The sequence below is a fragment of the Delphinapterus leucas genome, chromosome 13 (assembly GCF_059928025.1).
Source record: "Delphinapterus leucas isolate spDelLeu-1000000601 "Yukka" chromosome 13, BTC_Dleu_Yukka2, whole genome shotgun sequence".
Lineage (NCBI taxonomy): Eukaryota > Metazoa > Chordata > Mammalia > Artiodactyla > Monodontidae > Delphinapterus > Delphinapterus leucas.
In genome coordinates this window covers 62,247,259-62,268,208 of record NC_143141.1, presented here as the reverse complement: position 1 = coordinate 62,268,208, position 20,950 = coordinate 62,247,259, and the positions used below count along the sequence as shown (strand labels likewise).

The 20,950-nt window shown below is 42.0% G+C and overlaps 1 long non-coding RNA gene and 1 pseudogene across 1 annotated transcript in view; both read left to right on the top strand.

Moving 5' to 3' along the window:
- The window catches only part of LOC149747770 (uncharacterized), a 255,263-nt gene that overhangs the window by 200,475 nt on the left and 33,838 nt on the right, over nt 1-20,950 (top strand). The window lies entirely within an intron of this gene.
- LOC149747771 (receptor-binding cancer antigen expressed on SiSo cells pseudogene) lies at nt 11,663-18,988 on the top strand (annotated as a pseudogene).

The window sequence follows — 20,950 nt, the reverse complement described above, 5'->3', positions numbered from 1 at the left end:
AGGGCAGTAAGTGTTCTAGCAGGAGTTCCTCAATCAGGATTATAAGGTCAGGGGGATAGAGGTCCCTCCTTTAATGTCTGCTGCCTGTCTTAATTTGTGAGGAGAAGAAGAAAACAGAAACTTCATATCTTGGAAATTGTCCTTCCATGTGCTTAATGTAAGTAATACTTCCCATATTTTGAACTTAAAAACACAGATACTTTTTTTAATCCTAAACTCCTCATTTATAAAAATATACACACTACTATATATCAAATAGGACAACAATAGGACCTACTGTATAGTGCAGGGAACTATACTCAATATTTTGTAATAACCTATAATGGAAAAGAATCTGAAAAAATGTATGTGTAACTGAATCACTTTGCTGTATACTTGAAACTAACACAACATTGCAAAATCACTATCCTTCATTTTTAAAAAGCCAAAAAAAATCCAGATTTTTTTATCAATAGAAAATCAGATTCCCCCCTAATCTCTTTAAGTAAACATTAAACAGATACTTAAAGAAATAGGATTGAAAGGGCATCACATCATTACTCTTGCTCCGTCCTGTGTGTCTCTGTGTGTCCCTGAGTTTGTAGCTTCCCTTTCCTGTAGTTTTTTGGGGGCTTCCTCTCCCCTGATGTCACCCTCCACTCTAGTTTCTCTCCTTGTGCCCTTCCATTCGCCACTCAGAACTCCTATTCACTGACGAACAAACTCCCTTATATCTTTGTGCTATTTATTTGATTCTCCCTGCACCTCCTGATTGTAGCAGAAACCAGGGTCCCACCTGGGATACGCGTTCCCCTGGGGCTCATTCTGCTACATCCCTCCGCTGATCCTAGGCTCCGAGATGGCCTGGTGTGATTTTCATTCCCTAAGGCTGCCAGACCATGATCCTGCCATCTTGCTTCTTGGAGGCTCATGAGTTTCGGTCGATCATCCTCTCATGTCTCCTTTTTGCTATTATCTGCTGACCACCCAGTGACTCCTTCTCACTGAGTATTCATCCTGATGGTGGTTTGCCTCTGCTTCCAAAGTCCAGTCATCATCCAGGGGGATTTTCATGCTCTATAAACAACCCATCCTATACCTTGGCCTCTCAGTTTCTTTCTCTTCAAGGACCTCTTCCTCCATTCAGTTTCACCCTCGCACAGCCATAGCCTGGAGCCTGTCAATCAGCCAGAACCATTCCAGAATCATAATTCAGACTCATTGCTTGGAGCCTGCTGACTTGGTTTTCCTCGTGACCCCTCTTATTCCACACATCAGGACTTCTCATTCATTGATTCCTCTACCTCCTGCCTCTCTCACTTTTATCTAGCCTATATGCAGCATTCTATCATTTCAAACTTCTCTTCTAATAACCTAACTTCCCACACTAATTACACCCACCTGGAAAAACCCCACATCCTGGACGGATCCAACTACCCACTTTCTCAAGTGCCTGTGTCTGTTTTATTGGGTGTTTTTTGACACTGTCTCAAATTCGTGGCCATCATCTCAATCTGAGTGCATGATACTACCCAGCAATCTCTCAGTCCACTCTCCCATTTCAAACTGTCTCACTATCCTCAAACTTCCAAACCAAATATATTCTCCTTCAATTAAGCTGATAGATCTGGCTCCTCTTTTGTACAGAAAATAGACATGATCAGACAGGAACTTGTTCAAATCAGTGCTACCAAATTCACAAATCCAGCTATTTCAATCATATTTTCCTCCTTATCTGCTGCTGTAGTTTAAGCTACTTTTATAAAATTCTGATTCCTACACTCTGTTTTAAATTGCACACCTTCCTTATTTTCCAGGAGCTTATCTTTTTCTTAAATCCCTTCTAATTCCAGGAGCTTTAATTTCTCCAAGTCTATTGACTCATTCCAGTCAGCTTTTCAACATTCTTAGATTTCCCCCATTTGAAAAAACAAAAAGCACGTAGATGGGGTAGAGATGAGAGTGCGAAGCCAGTACAGTTTACCAAATCTTTGGGGTGTCGGGGCATGATGAGCTCTGGAAGGGTGCCTGAGCACACCCCTCACTGGGCATCTTTCGTATTGCAGTTTTTGGCTGGGCCTTCCTTTCTGGGAGAAGAGCCCCCAATTTTTTTTTACCTAGACCAAATCACATCTTGACTGCCTTCTTTACTTTTTGTCCTTTTCCAGCTACTTCATAAGGGAGTTGTTATCACTGACCATCTCTATTTTCCAATCTCACACTCACTCCTCTACCCATTATAATGCGGTTCTACCTCCTCCAACGCTCTGTAACTGCTTTCATCAAGGTTGCCAATGACCTTCATATTGTTAAATATAATGGACAATTTGAAGTCCTTATTTAACCTCATGGAAACATTTGTCACCGTTGACCACTTCTTCCTCCTCAAAACTCCACTTATCATGGTTTCTCTGGTTATTCCTTTTCAGATTCCTTTATTAGCTCTTCTTCTAAGTAACCTGTAAGTGTTAGAATTCTACAGGGCTCTATTTTTCACTTGCTATACTCTTCCCAGCCCATCTCATCTACTGCCATGGTTTCACTCACTACCCAGATCCATCTCTGACCCTAGCCAAGCGTCATCTACTCGTATAAAGCTTCTTATTTGATTTCTCCACTTGGATGTTCCAACACACCTTAAGATCTTTTGGAAACATGTCCAAGGCTGAATTTATCGACACCTTCCGCAAACTTGCGTGTCCCTCAGGGTTTTTTCCTGTTGCATTTTATAAATAGTGCAAGACAAAGACTTGGCACTCCGTGACTCCTCTTTCTCACTTCTAGTCCTGTATTATCACTAAATCATATGGAAGGTCTCTCATAAATCTCTCAGATCGCCTTACAGTTGGCATCCTAGTCCGTGCACCCTCACTTCCCATCTGGGCTACCTTATTAATCTCCTTTTTTGATGTTCCTATGTTTATCTTTTTTTTCATTTGCTGCCATATCCTTAGCACCTAGGCAAATATTGTCATCAGTAGTTGTACAATATGTATTTAGTGAATGAATTAAGTTATTCATTCTTGTCTTTCTCACATCTAGCCTCTAGTCTACATACAACATATTCTTTGAAAACTGTAAGTCTAGTTATATTACCCTTCCTGTTGTTATAGCTTAAATGCCTTCAATGGCATGTATTTGCTCCTAGAATTAAACCCAAACCTTGTTTAAGTAACACTTTGGCTCTGCTCACCTTTCCAACCCCATTGCACCCTGCTTCCATGTAGCCCCTTGGCTGCCTGCTGGGCAACTTTCATTTCCTCTCTCTCCAGACGTGTAAACATGTAGGAAAGACCTACAGCGTTCTTCACCACGCTCTTCTACTTTGCTAACTCTTGTTCATTCTTCGTGTTCAGTACTAGTTTTCCCTTCCTCACACAAGCCTAGTCTGACCCCCAGATAATTTTACCCATTATGTGCTTCTGCAGCTTCCTCTGCTGCACTTTTCATAGTACTTTTCACACCTTTAAAAACATCTGCAGTGCCTGTATTCCACACTAGCATTAAAGTTGAGACCCTCATTCATCGTGGTTTCCCCAGCACATGTAGCAGAAATCTTTGCTGAATGAAAAGATGAATTTAACAAGCATTCATCAGTATGAATAATTCACACCCTCCACCCAATTAATATATGTCCTAAGGACTGTGTATTCCTTTTGTTGTTTCTCCCTCTCTATATTTGATTTCTGAATTCATTTTGCTGGTTTGCAGAGTATGAGATAAGCTGAGATGGACACAGGGGTTGGAGATGTGATATCTGTTTGTGTTAGTAACCAAGATTGTTTGATTCCTTGTAAGTCCTCGGCTGGTACTGACTATTCTGACCTTGGACACAATCAGATCCGGAAGAACCTTGAGTTTGTCCAGTAATTCCTAACATAAAGCACCTTCCATCCCTTTGTATGTGGTTGGAAAACTGTTAGTTTTTTAAAAAGCATACTTGATAAGTATATCCATTTTGAATGTGGTTTAGATTAAAGCATTTCCCGAGGGTTTCATTTTTACTGCTGGTTTCATTGGCATTTGGCAAATTTGACCTTTTGTTAAACTATGTGTAAACAGCTCTAAAGAAATTGGCTCCAAAGGCCATTTTAATATTTTTCTTATGGGAGGAAATTAGTGGCCACATTTAACATATCAACATCTCTACTTAATGTCCATCTCCACTGTTACCTTTGGAGCATTTTAAAGGATAGAAACCAGAAAAATCTCCTGAGTATGATATATAGAGCTGCTTTTAGTCTCTTGGAAATGACAGGGTTTGCGAGTGGGGAGGGAGGGATATTGGAAAGAGAGAAATAGGAATAAAAGTGAAGGATGATAGGATTATTTTTCTTTATATTTTTATTAGTTTGCCAAATATCTTAACCTGACATTCTAAATCCTCTTTTAAAATATCATGGAACTTTACCAGCAGATGAGTTTTCAGAAAAATTTCAGTATGAGAGCAGTGGAGGGATTGAGTCTTTTCTTGAGGCTTCAGGCTAAGCGTAGGGGCTGTTGCCAGGGCTAGGGATCAATAATGAGATGTGACTTCAGGGAAATCATCTATGAGCAGATTTCCCCCCCTCTTCCCCAAAAGCTCCATCATGAACCTATCATGGTGCCAGGAATTTTGCTGTTAATTATTCATTCCTCTAGGCTTAAGGGATTGTATACTTAGGAGTCTTCTATGAAAATGCAGTTTTCCCCTCCGAGGTCTCCGGCACACACACATAGATATACCACTTACCAGTTATGAACACTAATTAATCAAATGTCTTTCCTAAAGGTAAAAAAAAAACATGGGGAAGGACATTCTGATGGGTGAGACCAGCATATGATGGTTCTTTGGATGCAAGCAAAATAAAGTTATCTTTACTAATAGTAACTTATTGGAAGGACACTGTTGTTGCCCAGCATCAGAGGAGGAGACAGCCAATCAGGCCTTAAGACAGACAGTAACCAGGACTGTGAACTTAGACAAGGTGATTACATTCTCATGCCTCTGTTTCCTCATTTGGAGACTTGGAGATAAATACAGTGCTGACTTCATGAAGTTGTTATGAGGATCAAATGAATCCCTGTTCCTGAAATGCTTAGAGCACTGGCTAGCACTTAGTAGAAGCTTAATAAAAGTTATCTCTTAGCCTGAATGCAGGAAACTCTCAGAGGCTGCCAACAGAAAGACTCTGGTTCTTGGAGAGATGATGATGGCTTGAGCCAGGGAGATAGAGGGGGAGGTGATGAGAAATCATTATACTCTGGACTTCTATAGAAGGTAGAATGCCAACTGTATTTGCTAATTGATTAAATGTGAAGTGTGAGAGAAAGAGAGGAATAAAGAATGATGTCATGGTTTTGGATCAGAGCAAATGGAAAGTTAGAAGTTGCCATTTATTGAGATGGAGGAATTGGGGCAGATAAAGAGTCTGTTTTTAGACACTTTTAGTTGAAGATGCCTATAAGACTTCTAAGGGCAGATGTCAAGGTCAGCTGAATAAAAGAGTCTAGTGTTAAGTGCAGGGGCCCAGGCTTGAGTGGTGAATAGAAAACAGCAAGAACAATACACAGAGGAGCTAAAATAATTATTTCCTAACTACTTGCAAGGGTGTAGCTGATATTAATAAATTTCCTCTGACGTTACCCATTCTGTATTCTCTTTCCCTCTTGCCCAAGCTTCAGCTGATTCAGTTTCTTTGTCTAATGAAGCGATCTAAATTTTTATTCCAGCGGGTTCTGGGCTTTTGGTAGAACTGTCTGTCATACATTTGCTGCAGTCCTCCATTAACACTTCCTGTTGGACGTGGTAGATCGAGGTGGTACCTAGAGATCAACACTTCCTGTTGGACAGGCCTTGTGCAATTCTCCAGTGGGCAGCTTGGCAAAACAGGGCTACATGAAACAATTTTGAGGGAAGAAGTGCCACGAGTGGGAAAAGGGTGAAGAAAATGAGAAGGGAATGTTCTAAGACAAGTTTATTTGCTCTACTGATGATTGCTCAGTGTCTTTCTCCAGGGAATTGAAAAAGGCTCAGCTCGCACCTGGCCTCCTTTCCTCACCCCACCCCTGAATCTCAGGTAGACACCCCTCAGCCCTCCTCCATTTTAGCACACAAGATCAAAGCAGGCTGTGCTTGGATTCTTCTGCTATTAATTTTCATTACCCAAACAGTCATTAAATGAAACTCAGCCCAGGTTTGTTTTCTTTTTTTTTAGTCCAGTTTTTATTACCACCACCTGACTAGTTATTAAAAAGCAAGTAAGCATCAATTAGCTGCAGACACATACATGACAATTACACTGGGGAGACACGACACATCCCCTGGAGTGCGGAATAATCTGGCAGAGACCAGAGCTCCATGGATAAGCAAAAAATGTGTCTAATTGACTTCCTGGGAAATGAGGTCCTCATGTCAAAACATCTGGGCACAATTTTCTGGGCATTTAAACAACTCTGTGGCTTTGCAGAGGCATAGAGTAGGCCCCGGGCTGCATCTTGACTGGATTCAAACAGTCCCTTTGTACTTTATCCTTACCCCCTTCCACTCCTTGCCGCATATGCCCTTGTCTTTAGCTCTTGGACAGAGCCACCTGTTATGGTTTGAAGAGATGGGCTTTTCTCCCTACATCTCATCACCCTGTCCTCTGCCACACTGAACTTCTAGCCATTCCATGGACAGGCCTGAAGGGTCAGATTAGGTATTTTGTGCGTTTTCTTTGCCCCCGGTGTTACTGAAAATGTGTACTTATCCTTCAAGTGCTAGCCTAAATGTCACTGATTTAATGTAGCTTTTACGGAGTGCCCTCTAGCCGTTAGCTGTTTTGTACGCCATTCTCCCACTTCCTACCTCAGGAATAGTACTTATCAGATTTACACTGTCATTTAACTGCTCACACATCTGTCTTTTTGACTAGCACACGAGCTGCTTGAGTTTAGGAAATGCGTGGTTCTGCTTTTGTAGTCTAAGATCCCAGGCTTATGAGCCATTTGGTGAAATTTTGTAGCATTTATAAATTGGTTTTTGCTTGGCCAACTCAAATAATGAGGTCCGAAAATATGACTGAAATAAATTTCTATTCAACAGTTGGTGTTATTTTCCTGTAGTTATTGCCCACGAATAAGAAGTATGGGCAGGTTTTATCTCCTCCCCAGGCTTGTGGAAGAGCCCTGGACAACACCTGAAAGAGCCGTGGTTCTCCGTGTGGTCAGAGGACCATTAGAATCACATGAGCTTGATGGGATGTGGATTTCTGAGCCCTTCTTCAGATCACAGAATCAGATCTTCAGGAGGTGGGGACTGGGAGTCTGGGTGTTCAAAAAATTCCCTGAGGGCTTCCCTGGTGGCGCAGTGGTTGAGAGTCCGCCTGCCGATGCAGGGGACGCGGGCTCGTGCCCCGGTCCGGGAAGATCCCACATGCCGCGGAGGGGCTGGGCCCGTGAGCCATGGCCGCTGAGCCTGCGCGTCCGGAGCCTGTGCTCCGCGGCAGGAGAGGTCACAACAGTGAGAGGCCCGCGTACCGCAAAAAAAAAAAAAAAAAAAGTTCCCTGAGTGAGTCTTAGAGACTCGTAAATTTGAAAGCCACCACGGTAGAGAGAAGGGAGATAAAATGTTCCCTCATAAATGCAACCAGGATGCACTACAGTATAAAATAAAACTAGAGACCAGAAAATACTGTGAGAGGCAAAACTATACTCCATCCTATTATGGAACAGGGATACCCTTTTATTTCTAACGTCTATTACTTGCATTCTTATCCTCCCTTCAACCATTATGTGATGCACATATCCTCATGCCTATGTGTGTCACAAAATTTTCACAAGTGCCCCTAATAGAAGAAAGTGAAGTTATACTTCTGGGATTCTGAGAGAATAACCCAGTGCAGCCTCCTGGAGAAAAACAACATGCCTCTGAAACCTTTAACTTTATCTTAAATATTCACGTTGACTATGAATTCTACTCCATAATATAGGTCACACACACACACGTATATATATTTGTTACATATAAATACATATCAATATAATATATATTTGTTTTAAAATAAAAGTGATGTTTTAAAACACTTACTATTAAATAAAATTTAAGCTCCAGGAAATTTAACCTGTTAGTCCTTTGAGATAACTGTAGGGTTGTGGTTGTCTCCATTTAAGAAGGTATCATCTTAAAATATCAGTGGATAAGGATTCTGGAAGGAGAAAAAATAGAATGATAAAGCCAGCGTAGCTGTATAAATAAAAAAGGAATGATCTACCAATTGCTTCAAATATTCTTTGGAATCAGAACTCATTTATTGGCTATACAATCTTGGGCAAATGACAGTAACTCTTAGAACCTCTGATCTTTTGTCCATAAAATGAAAATAAACTACAAACCTTTCAGCGACGGTTGTAAAGAACAGAGATAATGTATGTGAAACCCATGGCCCATAATAGAATCTCAAAAATTGCAGCTTTTTTTTTCTTTTAATCAACTTTTGACCTTCTGGCCATGACAGGATAACTGGTACCTGAATAGTCTTCTCACTATAAAATCTGAAAACAACTGTTCCCCAAAATTTAGCCATAGATAGCAGAGGACTGTGGAGGTGGAGAAAAGAAAAACAAGGTGAACAATATGATCATCCCAGCTTCCTACCTGCGGGCAACTTCTGGACTCTGCACAGGAAGAAAAAACCCAGGTAGAGCAAAGTGGTCTTGCTGAGCTAAGTAGTTTCAGAGATCAGAGTTTGAGGCACTAAGGTGGCTATAATTTGTGGCATAGAATACTAGAGAAAGAGAAAAGCATAGAAAGATGCATAGGGATTTCCTCAATTCCTTGGATAATCACTAATCTGAACACGTTGCAGTGAAAAACTCCACAAGGCCAGGCAAAGAAGATCTGCTGGGAAAATGATGAATTACTAGGGACCTAGAAGCTGAATAATTCCCAGAGTCTACTAAAAAACCCATTCTTACTAAGTTTTATAAGAAACCTCAAAATAATTTGATGATCCACAGGTAAACTAAGACTAGCACTTTTTAAAGAAAGGAACAAAATCCAGGCACTAACAATTCACTATGTCCAGCATCCAGTCATAAATTATTAGGTGAAGAAATGGGAAAATGTTACCCATAACCAAGAGAGAAATCAGTCAAGACAAACAGATAAAGAGATGATAAAATTAGCAAACAAGGATTTTAAAGAGCTGCTGTAAATGTGAACACAGTGTCGGTGACCTGTGGAAGAATTCCCAGTGGTATGTCTTAGTTGCTGTTAATAGTCATGTCATCAGTGGATGACCACGTTTCGTGTGGAAGCAGAATTTTGTCTGGAATTCTTTAACTCACATCAAACAAATGAAGGTAATTTTAGATTCATGTTTGGAATATTTCATTCAACTCACAGAATAGGAAAGCAGAAAATTCAGAGACAAAATCTGTCTAGTTCCAAATTGCGTGCAAGCTTGTTTGGACTTTGGTGGAAAAAAAGGGGGAAGAAAAGCAGGGGGACAAAGTAAGAAACCCAAGAGTATTTTAATGAAAATTGGAGATGATCTTTCTAATTCTTACTGCTGCTTTAGTTCAGGAGTAGGCAGTTTTGTAATAGAAGACAATAGCTACTAAACTCAATTGAATCATTGTACCATGATGTCATTGTTATGGGTTCAAAACTCAGCTGGGCTAATTAGGTCTTTATATTTTATTAAGAGTCGCTCATTACATCTTTACCCTGGCCTATTGGTCATAAAGAAGTTATACTGGTTACAAGAAGAACAGGAAATGTGTGCGGATAGAATAGCAAAATTCACGAAGTAGAAATGATAAGGCATACTGATCTTTGCTTAAAAACAAAAATATCAAAAAAACAAAGAAAGCCAATACTTAAAGAATCAGGGTTGTTCAAATACAGTTGACCCTTGAACATGCAGGAGTTGGGGGTGCTGACCCTCTGCACAGTTGAAAATCTACATGTAATTTATAGTCAGCCATCTGTATCTGTGGTTTCATATCCGCAGATTCAATCAACCACAGATTGTGTAGTACTGTAGTATTTACTATTGAAAAAAATCTGTGTGTAGGTGGACCCCCCCCCAGTTCAAACCTGTGTTGTTCAAGGGTTAACTGTATACTATTCACTTAGCACTATTCACAATAGCCAAGAGATAGAAACAAACCAAATATCCATCAGTGGATGAATGGTTAACCAAATGTGTTTTATACATACAACAGAATATTATTCAACCCTAAAAAGGAAGGAAATCCTGTCACATGCTACAATACAGATGACCCTGAGAACATTACACTAAGTGAAATAAGTCTATGACAAAATGTTATATACTGTGTGATTCCACTTACATGAGGAAACTAGTCAAATCCATAGAAACAAAGCAGAATATTAGTTCCTAGGGATTGGGGGTGGGAAATTGTTTAATGGATATAGTTTCAGTTTTGCCAGATAAACTTCTGGAGATCTGTTTCACAACAATGTGAATAATACTTGACACTACTGAACTGTACACTTAAAATGGTTAAGATGGTAAATTTTATTTTACCACAATAAAAAAAAGTGTGTGTGTATATAAAATTTACTGAAAACGTACAGCAACCCTGTGAGGATAGACATTATTAAACCACTTTAAAGGTGCGGAAATTAGATTCAGAGAAATAAAATGATTTGTCCGCAGTCATCCAGCTGCGTTCATAGCATAATGAGTTAAACTCAGCCGTCTGACTTTGAAGCCAGTGCCCCTCCTACTCATCTTGTTCCATGAAAGTGGACAAGCTCATTACTGCTGGGTGTCAAGCCGCTTGGAGGTCCATACACCATGAGCAAGTGCCCCTTCCTTGAGTTCCTTTGTATTTATCCGGTATTCTGCCTCTCCTTTGAAGACATCTTTGTTCACCTCATCTGGGAGTGATTTTCCAGGCTTATAGATTTTTAGACTTGATATTACCTTCAAGCATCTAGCCCAGAGGTTTCCACCTCTGTTTTGTCTGCTTTGGATGACATGGTAAGAGGGGGCTCCACCCAGTGTCTCCTGGGAAAGCTCTGCTTTGACTTATTTAATATACTGGAATTCTGTGTTAAGATTTCATTTACAAAAAAATGAAAAGGGTGCTAATGCTAGGAAATGAATCTATTCCAACTACCCATAGGTGGGGAGACCGAGGCCCAGAGTGACTTGCCAGGCAGAAACAGCTAGTGAGTGGTAAGGCCAAGCTGAGAATTCAGATCTCTTTCATAGTCTCTATTTAAATTTGCTGCTCTCTGGACTCTGCTTGCTAAACTCCTGTAATCCCTCTTTTTGGCTACAAATTGATACTATCCTTCTTTTCATCTGGATGATGTGTGTGTGTGTGTGTGTGTGTGTGTGAGTTTTACTTCCCTTTCTAACGTATAATGTCTTTGAGGGATGTCACTCATCCTGGTGTCTGACTGTCTGAGTTAGGACACGATACTTGCATATTCATTCATTCATTCCACATTGCAGTTTCCTGGTATATACCTGCAAATTACATGAATAAATACATCAATAGTGGATTTCAAACCCATATAGTCATTCACCTTGATCTGTTTCTGTGCTTTTCAGTGGCAAAAGTTATAAGTAAGCCTTGAAGGCCAGTTTCAAAAGCAGAGAGATTTTAGAGCGGTTTCACTGTTAAAAGAATAGTAATAATTGGAATATGTTCTCAAGTTCACTGCTAGTCTGTATGGCTTTTGGTGAAAGCAGAGTGAGGTGAGTGGCAGGTGGGGACTCTGGGAGACCAGTGACAGAGGGCTTGGGGTCTGTAGAGCTGCAGCTGCATTTTGGGGGTGTTTCACCTGGCAAATACCTTTTCAAGTGTTTCAGGTTCAGTGAACTCAGAATGGGAATTTTGCTAATCGCCTTTTCCATTTGCTTCTCAAGCCTCTGTGTACTTAAGTGGCAATTTAATCCATCTGCTTCATTTTCATTTACACTTAACTCCCCTAAATATTATTTGGAGGGAAAGAAATCTGAGAACTTTCTGATTTAGGTAATGCGGATTGATCGTCAATTCCAGAAAGGAAAAGCATAAACAAATAAATACCAGGATTGTTTAGTCTAATTCATAAATAAGAGGAGTTCTCTCTTCCAGCTGTAGGCATATTGTGCAACACTGTGACATCAGAGTCTAACATTTAGCATGTCTCCTGCGTCAGCCCCCATCATTTACCTTCCTCTGGTGTCCTCCTCCTTGAATGCTCTGCTCTCTTACAGTAGTACTCTAACCTCACGATGCCGTAAGACAATGCTCCGTATTTTTGTAACTCTTGCTTTACTCATTGGCAGATGATTTATCTGATAAAGGATAAATAAATACGTTGCAGAGTGGAAATTGAAGTTCAGGATGTCTGACTCCAAGGCCTGCACCCTTAACCTCCATGCTCACCGCCTCTCATAGACTTACTACCTTCTCAACATGTTTGCATTTAAGGGGCACTTCCTCGGATACCAGACTCTTAAAGAATGACGCTGGATGGAAGAGAAACAGGCATTAGCAAAACAAGCCCTCAGGACTCCGGAACTATAAAAGTTGAGAGTGCGTGAGAGAATTACTCCACTTTCACGTGAGGTTGACTCAGAAGATGTGAAATAGTTCCCTTTGTGAGGGTGCAGGTGTAAATCTACTTGTCTCAAGAATCCGTCCTGGTACTTTTAAAGTAGACAACAAACACACATTAATTTACAATGTACATTGGATTTCCCCAACAGTTTGAGGCTCTACAGCCTGAATTTTTGCCTTCCCTCTAACCTCTCCCGGACATCACTAACCCCTTTTTCCCCCCACACCGACCCCAGCATGATTATCTGAGTGTTATGGTTCTCAAAGTGTGGTCTCCAGACCAGCAACACCTAGGAACTTGTTAAAAGGGAAAATTCTTGGGCCCTGCTCCAGACCTGCTGAATCAGGAACTGTAGGGTTGGCGCCAAAGGGTTGGCGCCAACAATCTGTGCTTTAATGAGTCAGTCCTTCAAGTGATTCTGATCTACACTCAAGTTCGCACACCACTGTTTCTATGAAAGGAGTCAATAAAATGCAATATGGATCCTTAACACACTATACTAAGAAGTGTGGATCAACCAGAATAAGGCCAGGTCTGGCTCAAGGTACGGATACTGACTACAGACTCTTGGGGGTCCTGCATGGCAAGGGTGAGGGTATAGCTGGTTTTTAACAGGAGACACAGCAGGGGGAGTAGCATTGACTTTGGAGTCCTGAGTTCGAATCCTAACTCTGCTATTTGATAGCTGTGTGACTTTAAGGAAGTTACTCAACCTCTCTGATCTGAAATTCCTAATCCATGAAATAAATAGTATCTACTCCATGGAGTTATTGTGAGGTTAAGAGAGAGAATGTAAAGGTAAAATGTACATATAAAACCACTCACATGGTGTTCCATACTAAGTGGGTGATATCTATTTGAAGACAGCTTTGGCCACAGCTGTTAAAGTCTGGTCCTTCCCTTGTTATTTACAACAGGCTAAGCTATCATTATTCCATAGCTAAGACCTCAGATGCTGGAAAGGCTCTTATGTGTGGCCCTGGTCAACCAAAACAAAGGCTCAGACTGCTGTCTTACTTGAGAGAAGTCACTAACCCTTCCAACTCCAACCTGTCTCTTTCTTTGTGAGGGTCTTCAAACAACCCCCGGGCCACGTGATCACTGGCCAGTTCTAGTCATTGACTCCTTGTTTACAACCCCACTCTAGGAGGGCCCTGATCCCCAGGGCAAAGACAAGAGGCCACTGCAGGGTGAGCATCTGCATTCCCTCAGGGCTGATTTCTAGCCATGAGGTGGTGGGAGGCTGCAGGAAGCTAGCCAGGATGCAGGAACAGGACTTATTACTACCATGACCTCTACCAAAGCAGCAGAAACAACAGGCCTCTGGTGCTGATGGTCTGCCTCTCTTCCGGAGAGCAAGTTAACCCCTTTATGTAACCTTGGCTTTCATTGCAAACTTCTCCAAGGACTGCTTTCCCAGAACAGTCTCCAAGGTGCAGCATGTGCCGCTTTGCTCCCTCATTCCTGTTTCTTTTATTCACATGTAATTTTTCTCATTTAAATCCGGTCAGAATAGGTGAATGTGTGATGGCCAGGGCGGTGTGTGCCCAGTGCAGCCTTAACAGGGCCTTACCCCTCCGCGGTCTGATTCACTCAGCGTCCTTGGTTAGCCTCACTCTTGTGGTTAAACTGGTTTATAATTCTGCCTTTTGCTCTTCTTTGTTTGTTCTCAAGATCTGCTGTGCGGTTTCTTCCGCCTTTATAGCTAACTCAGTTTGCACTAGCTAAATTTGATCTCTTCTTCCTCCTCTGTATCACAGATTACCCTTCAGGTCAGTCCTCCCCCTGATATTGGTGTGTAACACACTTTCTTCATTCATCTCCAGCACGTGAGAATAAGAGCAGTACATTTTCCTTCAGGCAGCCGGGACAGCCTGGGGTCAGCCACTGCCATCACAGCCTCACTGAGCATCTCACCAGGGCACTGGGAGAGGGTAGGGAATCAAGATTACCTGTGCCAACCGAGGACTTGGAAGGCAGGGAAACGTTATTATCTTGTGCTAGGAAACCTCCCCATTACCTCTTGAAGGCTAAAGACCAGGCCCTTTTCCTAGTTCTGGAGGTATATGTATTACTACCCAGGGCAGGGTTGACATGGCATCCTGAGAATTCCAAAGGCAAGATATCAAGCTTCTGTGTTTGTGGGTGTACGGGTGTGTGCACACGTGTGTAGTAGTGGCTGGGGAGTCAGGGGATGATGATAAGAATTCAAAACCAAATTTTTGCTTTACTTCAGTCATAGAGAATGGCTTTCACAGGGCCACACTGCTGACTGGTATCTTAATGTACATCCCCACCTCACAGCTAATAGAGCCAAGCCTACACTGGACTGTGAATAGCCAGCCATCTCCAGAGGATACCATCGCTACTATCTTCCTCTTGGCCATCCATCTGGCACTTTGACAAAAGTCCTGCTGTCCTTCCTCTGCCTAGAGCTGCTCAGCTCAGACAAGTAGCTTTGTCTTTAAGTCTCCCAGGAGAAGAACTTGAAGAGGGGCCCCCAGGTTTGTGTGTCATAGGTCAGAAGGATCCACCAGCACCTAGAAGCTCGAATGAGGCTCCCCAGTTCCCTGCTCCTTTTCCACCTCCATCTCAATTTACCCCATCTTTCGCAACAGACCTCGAGCAAAAGAGTGTCAACAGGTACTCGAGAACCAACTGTGATTCGTCAGCTGTGACAGATCTACTCTGTGAGGAAAAGAAAAACCACAGTTCTTTTCTCTGTTCTCTTGTTTCCTCTAGGGATTTCTCTGAAAGGTTCTGGTCTCATCTGGGAGGAGTCAGAGCTGAGGGCTTTAATTGTAGCTCTTTCATGTCCCACGTGACATGGTGATGTGCAAGAGCAAAGTGACTTCTCTGAGATTTGGTTTATTTGTAAAAAAAAAAAAAAAAAAGTGATAATACTTACAGACTATATGGTTATAATGATGAAGTAAGATAGTGAACATAGGGCTTCCCTGGTGGCGCAGTGGTTGAGAGTCCGCCTGCCTATGCAGGGGACACGGGTTCGTGCCCCGGTCCGGGAAGATCCCACATGCCGCGGAGCGGCTGGGCCCGTGAGCCATGGCCGCTGAGCCTGCGCGTCCGGAGCCTGTGCTCCGCAACCGGAGAGGCCACAACAGTGAGAGGCCCGCGTACCGCAAAAAAAGAAAAAAAAAAGATAGTGAACATAAATGCCAAGCAGTGTGCCTGGGCCCTTGGAGGGTGTTCACAGCACGGGCTCTCTTCTTACCTTCCCTAAGTGGGAGCCACTGAGTGCTGAGGGGCACAGGACATCTCGGTGTTGACCTGCAGACCAGTGCCAAGAAATCGTGTTTAAAAGCCGCTAGTCTAAGGATAATGATGGGATGTCATTGAAGCGACTGGAACGTTAGAGGTTAACCCAAATGAAACCACTTGTGTTAGGAAACGCGGCCTGGGACAAAGTAAAACCATGCCACACAGATAGGGAAGAGACCGAGGCAGAGGGACACGGGGGCTAATTTGTTTATGGACTCCAGTTCTGTGTCTGAATTGCTCTTCTCAGGTTGTGTGTTGTACATGACGGTATCCACCGATTCCAGGAAAGGCTGTTAGAAATCACGTCCCTAAAGGAATTTGCCGTAACAAGGCACAAATGCCACACGCCAGATAAAGGGGTTTAGTCATCTCCCCACAGGGAGATCTTTTATCCTGAAGAGTCCCTTCTTGCGAGAATCCCTTCTTGGGTTTCTAAGATTCCCAGGGGTGAAAAGGGCCCATAACCTTCTTTGCCCTTTCCTCTGGGATTGCTCTGTGGCTGAAACGAAGCGGAATCAAATTTAGAAACATCTGAAAGGAAATCCAGATCCAGGATATTATTAGATGCGAGGCAAGCCACAGTATCAGCGGGTGAGGTCCCGTCAACGGGATTTAGAAGGAGGATCTTAAATAAGAGCATGGCCCTAAGTCCACGGAAGCGGGAGGAGCCATGGGTTTTCATATCTTCCCCTCTTCAGAAGCCGAGGCTACAACTTCCTATATGTGGCTTGTATATAACAAGGCTCATTTCATATAATAAGAAAAACAAATGTATTATTTTCAGGAAATGACAGGAAAATAGGAAGAAAATAAAGCTGTGTTTGGGGGACTATCTTAAAATTTCAAACGGTGCTATAAGAACTAAAAAAATATATATATATATAAAATAATGGAGTTGAACTACCGAGAGCCGCCTTCGAGGGCGAAGGAGGAGAGGCAGGAGGAGGGACTGGGGGAGGGTTTCCCGACGAGGGGGCGGCTATGGCAGCTGCGGGCAGCAGCGGCGGCTGAGACGGAGCGCGCGCCCAGCTTTGAATGAGCGAGGCTGGGACTGAGCCGGCGGAGCGCAAGCTCGAGCAAGCGATCAGCAGTGCGCGTGCGCGCGCCTTCTGTGCGCGCGCGCAGCCCGCAGCAGCTGGGAGCCTCCGCCGGGCGGGCGGGGAGGGGAAGGGGCAGGTTTTGATTCCCACCATGGGTATCACACAGTTTCGGTTATTTAAAGTTTGTACCTGCCCAGCAACAGTATTCTCATGCCTAAAGATATTAATACGCAGACCTGGCAGAGGACGGAAATTAAGTGGAGACCAAAGAACTTTGCCAACTACAGTTGATCATTCATTAGTTCCTAAGCAGACAGATGTTGGAGGGTGGGCTTCCTGGGATGGAGACGCACCCACAAGTGTAAAGATTGAAGGCGGGAATGGGAATGTGGCAACACAGCAAAATGCTTCAGAACAACTGGCACCTGACTATTTTAAGGACATGACACCAGCTATAAGGAAAACCCAGAGAATCATTATTAAGAAGAGAGAACCAGTAAATTTTGGCATCCCAGACGGTAGCACGGGTTTCTCTAGTAGACTAGCAGTTACACAAGATACGCCTTTTATTCATCAGTCTCCTGAATCAGGTGACTTGGGTACCTGGCAGGAAAATACCAATGCATGGGAAGAAGAAGAAGATGCGGCCTGGCAAGCCAAAGAAGTTCTGAGGCAGCAGAAGAGAGAGAAAAGAGAGCAGCAGAACAGCAAAGGAAGAAAATGGAAAAGGACGCACAGGGGCTAATGAAGAAAGAACGAAACAAAATTGGTGTGAAACTTTCATGCCAAAATGCTCTTCAGATGTCATCGAAGTGCCAGTACGAGAAACATGAGCTCCACAACCCAAGTAACATTTGTATGGAGCTAAGAGTAGTTTCAGAATACAAATACACTGCTTGATTTTAACGCATTCATCAGGCCATGCAGGACACCAGGGTTCTCTCAAAGTCCCTTGAACTCTTAGTGATTGAGACTCAACAAAAAAAGACTTGTGAGTTAATATTTTCTTCAACATGTTCCAACTGTAAGACAATTGTTTGCTGTAGAGAAATTATTACAAATGGAACAGATCAGTACCTCTTCAAGCTAGTGTTTCTAGCTAATTAAATGGGTGTAAATTTTATGGTGGGAAAGAACTGTGCTGTCTATAATGCTTTCCTTCAATGTGCATAATGATAAAATAAATAATTTTAAATACTAAAAAAAAATAATGGAGTTGAGAAGGTCTGTGGCTTCAGAGGCCACCGTAGTTCAATGCTGCCCAAACTGCTCTACCTGGCATTTAAACCATTTCATCCAAAGGTCTCACTTACCTATCCAACCTTGCTGGATTTTAGGAGTCTACTTCCAGATTCTTCCCTTGACAGGTGCAAAAACTGATAACCAGAGATTTTAAGAGGTGGCTCATTCTTATGCAGCTGGTTAGTATTAGAGTCGACAAAAGCAATGAAGTCTCCTATGAAAATATATTTGCAATATATTGTTAGTAAAAAACAAATCTTTTATTAAACAGTGTATTTCTACATGTGAGTGTGTGTGTGTGTTTTCATTCCGGGTAATGAATGTGGTTGATTTCTATTTTCTTCTTCTTCCTCTCTTTTAAAAAATTTTATTGAAGTATAGTTGATTTACAATGTTGTGTTAATTTCTGCTATATAGCACTGAATCAGTTATACATATAAGTATTCTTTTTCATATTCTTTCCCATTATGGTTTTATCACAGGATATTGAATATTGTTTCCTGTGCTATACAGTAGGACCTTGTCATTTATCCATCCTATATATAATAGTTTGCATCTGCTCATCCCAGACTCCCAGTACCTCCCACCCCCACCCTTGGCAGCCACAAGTCTGTTCTCTATGCCTGTGAGTCTGCTTCTGTTTCATAGATATGTTCATTTGTGTCATATTTCAGATTCCACATATAAGTGATATATATAGTATTTGCTTTTCTCTTTCTGACTTCATTTAATATGATAATCTCTAAGTCCATCCATGTTGCTGCAAATGGCACTATTTCATTCTCTTTAATGGCTGAGTAATATTCCATTGTGTGTGTGTGTGTGTGTGTGTATGTATATATATATATACATACATACCACATTTTCTTTATCCATTTATCTGTCGATGGACATTTAGGTTGTTTCCATGTCTTGGCTATTGTAAATAGTGCTTCTATGAACATAGGGGTGCATATATCTTTTCGAATTATAGTTTTGTCTGGGTATATGCCCAAGAGTGGGATTGCTGGATCCTATAGCAACTCTATTTTTAGTTTTTTTAAGAAACTCCATACTGTTTTCCATAGTGGCTGAACCAATTTACATTCCCATCAATAGTGTAAAGAGGGTTCCCTTTCTCCACACCCTCTCCAGCATTTATTATTTGTAGACTTTTTAATGATGGCCATTCTGGCCGGTGTGAAGTGGTACCTCATTGCAGTTTGGATTTGGATTTCTCTAATAATTAGCTATGATGAGCATCTTTTCATGTGCCTATTGACTATCTGTATGTCTTCTTTGGAGAAATGTCTATTTAGGTCTTCTACCCATTTTTCGATTGGGTTGTTTGTTTTTTTGTTACTGAGTTGTATGAGCTGTTTGTATATTTTGGAAATTAAGCCCTTGTCAGTCACATCATTTGAAAATATTTTCTCCCAGTTCGTTTGTTGTCTTTTTGTTTTGTTTATGGTTTCCTTTGCTGTGCAAAAGCTTATAAGCTTGACTAGGTCCCATTTGTTTACTTTTGCTTTTATTTCTATTGTCTTGGGAGACTGACCTAAGAAAACATTAGTACGATTTATGTCAGAGAATGTTTTGCCTATGTTCTCTTCTAGAAGTTTTATGTTATCTTATGTTTAAGTCTTTAAACCATTTTGAGTTTATTTTTGTGCGTGGTGTGAGGGTGTGTTCTAACTTCATTGATTTGCATGCGGCTGTCCAGCTTTTCCCAAACCACTTGCTAAAGAGACTGTCTTTTCCGCATTGTATATTTTTGCCTCCTTTGTCAAAGATTAATTGTCCATAGGTGTGTGGGTCTATTTTCTTCTTTTGATTGTCTATTTTTTCCTTGATATACTTGTAAGACTATTGGTTGATCTGGAATAAAAAGGGACATTTAGTGGCTTATATGACTGGGAAGTCTAGGGACACTATTTCCGCAACAACCAGAACATGTGAATCAAAGCAGGGTGTTGTCCTTCATTAGATTTCTTGACCCTGTTTCGCTCTGAGTGTTGGCCTCCTTCCCACCCACTGAAGGTGATCTTCCTCCACGTGGCCAGGAGACGTGGCCAATGGCAACACTACTCTTTGTTATTTCCACTCCATAACTCCAGGAGAAAGAGCGTTTCTCCAGATGATTCTGACTGGCCCTGTTACCAAGTCCAAGCTTGTACTGCTTGCCACATGACAGGCAAATAAATCGAGAGCTGAGTTGTTGGGGCAAAGAATAGCGACGTTATTTGGAAAGCCAGCAGACCGAGAAGATGGTGGACTAGTGTCCCAGAGAACCATCTTGCCGGGGTTTGGAGGCTAGTTTCTTTTACAGAACAAAGAGGGAGAGGTGAAGAGTAAAAAAGGCAATAAGTTGCTGCAAACATTTCCTGGTTCCAGCCAGACTCCAGAGGGGATGTGTTAATTTCTTCTTTCCTGCCGCCATTCACAGGTGGGCCTGGTCAGGATGTTTTCTGTGATCTCATCAAAGATATTTTAGCTTAACACTCACACATGGGAGGCAGGGTTCCCAGAGATGGGCCATTATTTATACTTTAAGCTATAGGCAACATCCCTTTAGTTATTAACTTGTAGTGAAAGTGATAGAATGCAAAGATTAAAGTAAAAGAAACATCCAATATGGAGTCAGACTTGTTCTTCCCTGTTACAACCCCTCCTGGTCGCATGGCCTAGGTAGATTTGTAACTACGTTCAGGAGAGGAGGAGTCTCTCAAGGATACAACCAAGTCATGTGCCTCTCCTGTCACAGGGCACAATTCCATGGTAGAGATCCCTGACAACACTTTATGGAGTGGGAAGAATTAGTCCTCAGAAGAAAGGCAACCAAACCACATGTTTACCATAATATGTATTACTCTTTCAGTTA